Consider the following 8,591-nt stretch of genomic DNA (forward strand, 5'->3'; position numbering starts at 1 on the left):
TAATAGAGATGTATTTTCAGGACTGACGGTGACTAGAAGCGCTATTTATTTCTTACCTGTGATAACAAAACATAGTGGCTCCAGATCCATAAAATATCTGACTTGTGTATGCGAAACCACTTTAGTTATCTATGTTTTCATCAACTTGACTTTGAAAGCTCTTGTTTTTATGTTTCATCTTCTAAGCCAGTGACGCTCATGTTTATTTTTTCTGCTTATATGTGCTTTTGCCATATTTCCACAAAGTATATGATCTGTTTAAATGTTATTACATTAGACACAGTCATAAAATAAAAGAATGTCTATTGAGATTCATCAGTTTACTCCTGTGACTTTTTCCCTTGTTCAAATTATAACGGAGGTTACAAATAAATTACTGAGAACAGTTGTTACTTTACAGGAGAAGAAGTACCTTATACATCTGCACAGAAATTATTCAGGGCCTTCCAGGAAGATTTCTTTCTGTGTGAATTTGACCGAACTATGTGTCAGTGAGAGGTATGCACCATGACTCTGCTTCAAGCTCTCAGGTCTCCCCTTGGGTTTCCTCAATGTTTTCAAGTTGTAATGGATTTGCAAACATCATTACCAATGGAACTATTTACCACCATTTTGGGGGCCCTTCCAGGGCTGCTGTGCAGAATAGAGAGGCACTGCCTCACTCCTCCATGTCATTTGCTTATGATTTCATCCAACTGGAGAAATCTCAGCCCTGCTTCCATTCAGAACCCTTGTCTCATTCTTTTATGTCACTTTTTGTTTCTTCTGGTCATGTGAATTCTCTGCATGGGATGAGGTTGAAGGATGATTGTAATTATAAAAATTCTAGGTGCCATTTTTCCCTTTTTTAGGACTTTATGAAAAGGTATGCCAAGTTCCAGAGAATTGTCCTGACCAGTAAGCGTTTTCTAAATGTTTAAGTTTCCACAGTCCCTCTTCTTTTTTCTCTCCATCAGTTATTAGTAAGAACTCTAATATAAGAAGTACAGAAATGATGACTATATAACTCAATTAAATTAAAAAGTTTATTCAACCAAATAAATTTGCATTTAAAAAATACATTTAAAAAGAAGGTAAAAATATCATGATATTAAAATGGGAATGCAGAGAAAGAACTAGGACTTAGAAGGTATACAGACCAAGGATTGAATCTAGTCTCTGGCAATTACTGTATCTGAAGCTTTAGGCAAATTACCCCAACTTTTCTTCCTAAACCTCAGTTTATTTAGCTGTGAAGAATTATTAATAACTCATGTTTAATAATCACAAAATTTATGTGTTTTTGGTTTGTTTCTGTTTTGTTTTGTGAGAAAGACTGACCCTGAGCTAACATCTGTTGCCAGTCAATCTTCCTCTTTTTGCTTGAGGAAGATTGTCACTGGGCTAACAGCTGTGGCAATCTTCCTCTATTTTGTATGTGGGATGCTGCCACAGCATGGCTTAATGAGTGGTGCACAGGTCCGTGCCCGGGATCTGAACCAGCGAACTCTGGGCCAACCAAGCAGAAGACACAAACTTAACCACTATGCCACTGGGCCAACCACTGTATGTATTTTTTAAAACATGCAAAATTACAAATGCAGGGAAAAATTGCTCTGTAATTGTTTAGGTAGATCTATTTTTCTAAGGCTGTGGTGAAATAAACCAAATATGGCAAGAAAATACATATGACATAGAAGTATGACAATGAATCACTTAAGTATTCATTCAAAAAATATCTAATTAATCATTAAGAAGAATGAACTATTAAGAAGAGTATAAGCCACTCTTCTTAAAAAACAAGGGCTATAGCAGTGCCGGACCTAATCCCTGACTCATGGATCTTATGTTAATATCGGAAAGAAATCTATCAAACTCTCTATCCTACCAGCTTCCATTTCAGCTATTAGCTTTTCTTTGTACTGTCTTTTTCAAGTCAAGATCAAATGGAGCAGGGCAGCTGGAGTGTACCTTTCCTCTTTGCATTTCTGTCACTGGTCAACATCAAAAGCTTTACCTACTTTTCAGGAGAATTTTGAACATTAACGAGACAATGTTTATGAGATGAACTCCTCCGAGAAAGTAGAATATAACTGCAAGAAATTATAATTTATTGCCTCTCAAATGTTATATGATATAAGGTATTCAACTGGATCTGTGCTATTAATAAAAATGTGAAGCTTTACAGTAAAAGGAAGTCAAAATGGGGAAACACTTGGAATTTTTCATTACTTAATATGGATATTCTGTCTAATTTTTAGAAGTCATTCTAGCTTCATGAGGTACTTTGTCAATTAAATTAGATGCAGCTTCTACAAAGAGGGAATGAGCTTTGAGATACATGTTGAAGCTCTTAGGAGGCAAAAGAACAGAGAAAATTATCTTGAGGTTGTTGCTAATATTAGGATGAACCATATGTAACTACTGAGACAATCATTTTTGTCCTACCAAACCAGCAATTTCATGATTCACTGTAGCTTGTGCTTAAAAATTGCCTTGATTTAACTTTTTATTTATTGAGAAAAATATTGAGCTGACACAATACTGCATCATGAAGAATTTGTATTAGTCATAAGAAATAACCAACTTACAGTTACTTTTATTAATTGGTATAGTTTATCAAAAGTATTGTAAAAATATCAGTTTCTGAAAAATATGGCCTAGTGGATAGATCTTCAATTCACATTGTTCATGGATTTCATTCTAACCTTAAGTGTGATATCTGGGAAGTCTGAACCAAGGAGAGGAGGTCTTCTTGGGATAAGAAGCGTTACCAACCATCCTCTAAAATCAATGATGGAGTGAAAATCCCTTTAAAATATTTATGAAACCAAGTCCCATGACTGGAAAAAGTCCACAGTTGAAATTCTTACCATATCGAAACTTAGTGACCAAAAACAGTAGACTACCCAATTTCAAGAGGTTTCCCACATCAGAGGCAGGGGCAGAGTCAGATTTGTGTAGATCAGAATTCCAACAGCACACTTATATTCCACTGATATGCATATTTTAATACAACAGTATCCTAGTAGTACACAATAAGTAATCCAGAAGATTATTCAGATCACTACCAAGAGGTTGTGACGTTCTAATTAGACGATTGCCAAGAATAGGGATGTAGGGACATAATCTTTGATTCTTCTGGGATGCTTCATAGAGAAAACAGATTAAGAGGTAAAAAGATTTTCCTAGAAAAGAAAACAAATGAGAATTGCTCCTTCTGGATTATGTAAACACAAAGTGTAAATGTGTTCTTGTAAGAAAATGAATTATGCAGTGATTCCAAATATAGCATGAAAATAAAGTGCATATTAACTGCTGAATAAAAGAAAAGGAAGAGTGATGAATGAATGCATATCTTTTGGCTCATATTTTATAAAAGAAAAGAGGCTTAAACTCTAAAGCTAAGAGGTAGTGTCAGGAGTTGGAGTAATTCTTTTCATTATTAATGATTATTAAGTAAGTTGCAACAACATTTTTTTATACACTCTTTAAGTTATAGTCATCAAAAATAGTCCGTATTAATTCATTCAACTGTTAACCATCACTTGTCAAAATTAACTTTATAAAAATTCTTTCATGTTATCTTCATAACAGCCATAGAGGATAGGAACAAATATTATGATTTTATAGAGAAGACAACCAAGAATTAAATAATTTTCCCATAGCTGACAGACTGCAAATAGCAAAGTCAAATATTCACATCCTTGTACTTTATCAAGTCTGGTGGTTGTTCCTGTCTTTCACGTTCCATTTCCTTATTTCGCAGCATTTGCTATTGTGAGCACTTGAACATCAAAGACGTTTTTTTTTTTCTTATTCAATCTTTATGTAAAATATTCCAATACACGAAACAAAATAAAAATTGCTATATCTTTCTTAATCTACTACCTCCTAGTAAAATTACCATCTTCTCATTGCTTCTGTTGTCCCTACTGTACATGATCATTAGTTTAAGATCATACCATTAAATCCCTGGCTTGAGTCATCACGATAGAGGGATCTTCTGTTATTCTATGTCTTCCACTGTTGTTTGGGCCATTTTAGAACACTTCATAGTAAATGGAAGGCCTTCAGTGTCTACATAGCATCCTTCAAATTTCAGTCAACATTGTGCATATTTAATTCTTGGTACCAGATTTTAAAAAGGAAAGGATAAAGATAACCAAACTCTGTTCTGAATAAGATATATAAGCTATTTAGAGAGCCAAGAACAATGTCATGTGAAATTTATTATTATAGCCCTTAGAGCACCTAGGGTGACTTAGCATTGGGAGGTGAATAGGATCTTGGTCTCTATGCCAAATTCTGAGGAGTTCAATGGCAACCCCCCAAGTTCTGAAAATTCCCAGGGCCTTTGGTTCTCATGATCCCCTTTGGATTGATTCCAGCTGTTGAAACTGTAAACTCTTGTTTCCACACACATGTCAATTCCCATGGCTTATTTCCATTCTCTATTAGATGCTGAAATCTAGACATGGGACACAGCTCCTTTTGCTTGATTTTCCTTTGTACAATTTACAGAGAGCATTTTTATCCAGAGGGATCTTTATTAAAAGTTTGGGGAGATGGAGAGAGAATAAAAATGCAAAAAGTTTAAATAAGTTACTCCTTAAAGTCTTTTGACTTCACCCCGACACCACTGGTTATATTTCTTTGTAAGTTTTAGATACATTACGACATTGTTGCCATCTTCCCACTTCCATTTTCTGCTGCTATCCTCCACCCCAAATTCCTCTTTTCTAATGCAGAGTGATGTCTCTATCTCTTTCTTCTCACAAACTATGACTTTCAGTACACAAGTATCATGTATTTTCCTTCAAAGTGAATTCTCCTTCTAGGAACAATTACAGTATAATGCTGTCTTTTCATATGGTTATACAGTTTGGCCAGCAAAGAGTGTATGTGTGTGTGGGGGTGTGTGTGTGAATTTTTCAATAAGTTGTCCGTATATAAACTGTGGGAGTTTTCATAAAAATCCACATTTTCAGCTTCTTTTGAGAAATAGAAAGTCTGGAAACACCAATCCCTCATATTTGGATGAGAACAAATATATTATGCTGAATAGTGACTGGCCCTGTTAAATGGAGCGTAACTTCTCTGATTTTCAAAACTCTCACCATTCTCTGTCTTCCAGGAGGACTCTTTTTCAGTTACGTGTTTGAACTTTATAAGCTTATCAAGTTGCATATCCTAGCAAACTAAGAACCACTGAGAAAATGGATACACCTATAAAAGGTTTGTAACTAGACAATCAATGGAAGTGAGTCAATCTCTAACAAATATGGTAAACTCGTTGAAAAGACAATAAACTGAAAAACGAGTAATCATTGATAAAGCTTCAGGCACTGCTTATATCAAGAATAAAATACCATAGGTGACTGAAAGGCAGATCAGAATGTCCTGGGGAGATTTTTAAATATGCCAGATATTAAAGTGAATCTGTAGAGATTCTAAATTTCGAACATGTAGACTGAAGCCTTGGAATTAGTTTTCCTAAAATGTTTGCCAGGCGATTCTGATATAGAGTCAGGAATCGAGCAGGGGCCGTAAGCTTATAGTACCTAATATATCAACAAGTTTTTATTGAGCACTGTGCCTGACATCAATATTAACTACAATGTCTGCTAAGTACACAGACTCTTCTACTTGAAGTTTCCACAGCCAACTGCCCACTAAAGAAGGATGATTTTGCCATATGACCCAAGGACAATTGAACAACAGAATGGCCAAAATTCCCACACTGTGATTTGGCTCAAAATGATTAACTGAACCAATTAGATTCTCTCACTCTGGCAACAAATGTGGAAAGAATGATGGGATATCCATGTTCACTAAAAGTTAAAAGGTCACAACAGCGACATTGGAAGGGTTCTGACTGGGCCACATGCAGTCAGAATTTATGAGAGAGCAGAAACTACAATAAGTTAAAAAAACTATGAGGGGGAGGAGAAAATACACATACAAAAACTAAAGACTGGGCAAGGCCTGGATAAGAAAATAACTAAAATATGAATGAGTTGAGGAGCAGACACACAATCGCACAAGTAGTGACTACGGAACTGGGAGTAACTGGGGCCTAGAGAGAAGATCCAGGGCCTCCAATGGCTGAAACCTCTAGCACTTACTTTAAACTAGGACTGCCCTCATATTTCTTGTCTGAGCACCTGGTTTTAAGTTTTTCCTGGGATCCCACATGCATATCCTTGGAGTAAATTATTCATTATTTGACACAGCTAAAACATGTCCTTGTTCTTTATAATCAGTTATCAGTAATATGTATGCCTTATACACACAGATAAGGAAGGGAGAGGGAAATTTTTTAGAAAACCAGCCTATCCATTAACATCACATCCTCAGCAATGTTATTGATTCCTAACACCTACACCACCTTCCACCTGAGAATACTTTCCAGGTGATGTGTGAAAAGTAATAATGTATTTATTTTTTGCCTATGTAATTAAGCAATTAAAGATAGCAAATTTGTTCTGAGTGATTATGGCATTATGCTAAGTATATATAAGAGTAGTTTCACTTTATTCCAGATTGCCATCATGGGTTAAGGTCTGAAATGGCATGAGCAATGCCCTGAGAATTCAGTAAGAGAGGAGAAAGAATTGAAAGCAGAGTGAGATCCAGGGACAGGCTTAGTTTCAAGGATGGCACGAGAGGAGCCATCGGCTTAGACTTCCTGTTGAGCGCATTACCTGCAAAGACCTTTTGAAAATATTCTAATGGATACCTCCAACAAGTTTCATCAAAGTGACTGTATTAAAATGTCACGTACTTACAGTATTTAAAAACTCAACATCCAAGTATATATTCAGCTGGAGGAGAGAGAGGTCCATTTACTTCTAATCACTGCAATACAACACCCTTTCTCCTCACAGGTAAACATAAAAAAGGAAGAAACCTCAACACTTACCACCACCATTTTATACCTCTTGGTCTCTCTATTACCTCTTCCAACTTAGACTCTTGTCATTACTACTACCTGAAACAGCTCTCAGTAAGGTCAACAATAACGTCAATATCATTCAATTCAGTGCATATTTTTTTAGCATGCTTCTTACTTGACACCCCTGTTTCTGGGAACACCTTCTTGCTTTGACTTCATGACCGAAGTGCTCTCTGAGAGATTCTCTTGGTATGCTATGGTTTTGAGGCTCACCCTCATCCATCCAGCCATGAAATTTGAGAATTCTTCCTAGTTTAGTCCCAGATCTCCTTATCCTCTCACTTTTTATTTTATCCCTTAGTAATCACATTCTTGCCCATGCTTTCAATGACTATCTGTGTATCCTGATGCCTCACAATCTCTGTCTCCAGCCAAACCTCTTCCATGAGAGGTCTAACTACCTGCTGACTCAAAATGTAATATTACTTCAAATTCAACATATCTCATTGCTAACTCATGAGTGTTCCTCCACCTATCCCTTTACCACACATTTCTTCCAAATCTGGTAAACTTCAGAATGTCTCAGTAAGAGTTCCCTCCATTAATTTTATTTGCATTAGCCATAAATCTCAGAGTCACATACAGTGCCAACCTTTCTTTTATTCTTATATACAAATCATCACTAAGTCCTCCTAATTTGGCTCCTAAGTATTTCTTCATTTCCACTACCAAACTGCAGAACCCAAGTCAAAACTAACGTTATTGCTTGGGACTGTGAACACTATAACCACCAACTGATTTGTCCACCGCATCCAATCTGATCCCTCACCAATTCCATCTCAACACAGCAGCCAGAATAATATTTTGAAAATAATAAAGTGATTATGTGACAGGTCATTGCTTACAATACCTTCCATTGCAGTCCATGATTCTTAGATACAATCCAAATTCTTAAATGCCCTTAAATATGTAATCCAGCCCTGGATATCTCTCCAATTACATCTGTCATCATTTCCTGCTTACCCTTTTGCTCCAGCCCTATTTGTCTGATCTTAGTTCCCATATCATTTGGGTTTCTGTATGACTTAGGAAATTGTGTATGTACTTCTGTTCCCTTTTCTTAAAATATTTCTAAGCTCCTCCCCCTCTCTCCAGATCCATACCTACTGTTCCGAAGGATATCAGATGAAGTTTCATTTCCTCGTGGAAGCCTTCCTTGATCTTGAGCCCACATCAGCTTTCTTTGTATAAACACTCACAGAAAGATGCTCTTTTACTTTGTTGCCCTCTCCTCCTTCTTCATTTTATAATACTTTAATAGAGGTAATTGATATTTCTTTCCTCATTAAATCCCCAATTCAGCAGATAAGATACTGCATTTTTGTCCAACATTATTACCCTAGGTTTAGAACAGTGCTTGGCTCCTAATGAAAAATCAATTAAATACTGTTGAATGAATGCCCAGTAAATAGAAGTGATTATTGAAAGTGTGAAGGCAGCAATAAACATAGAATGGAGAGTATGGGCAAGAGAAAGAAGAGAAGAGATTTCTTCACAATGCCTTTAAGTCGAGGCCTTAAATTGTGAGGAATGATACTTAACAAACATAAACCAGTTCAATCAACAAGGTTGGGGGGGAATTTAACACAAGAGTACAAGAGTATCCCTTGGAATCCAAAACAGGAAGCATATCTGGGCTTCAAAGGAGGTTGAA

This window comes from Equus caballus, chromosome 18 (genome assembly GCF_041296265.1).
Source record: "Equus caballus isolate H_3958 breed thoroughbred chromosome 18, TB-T2T, whole genome shotgun sequence".
NCBI classification, from domain to species: Eukaryota; Metazoa; Chordata; class Mammalia; order Perissodactyla; family Equidae; genus Equus; species Equus caballus.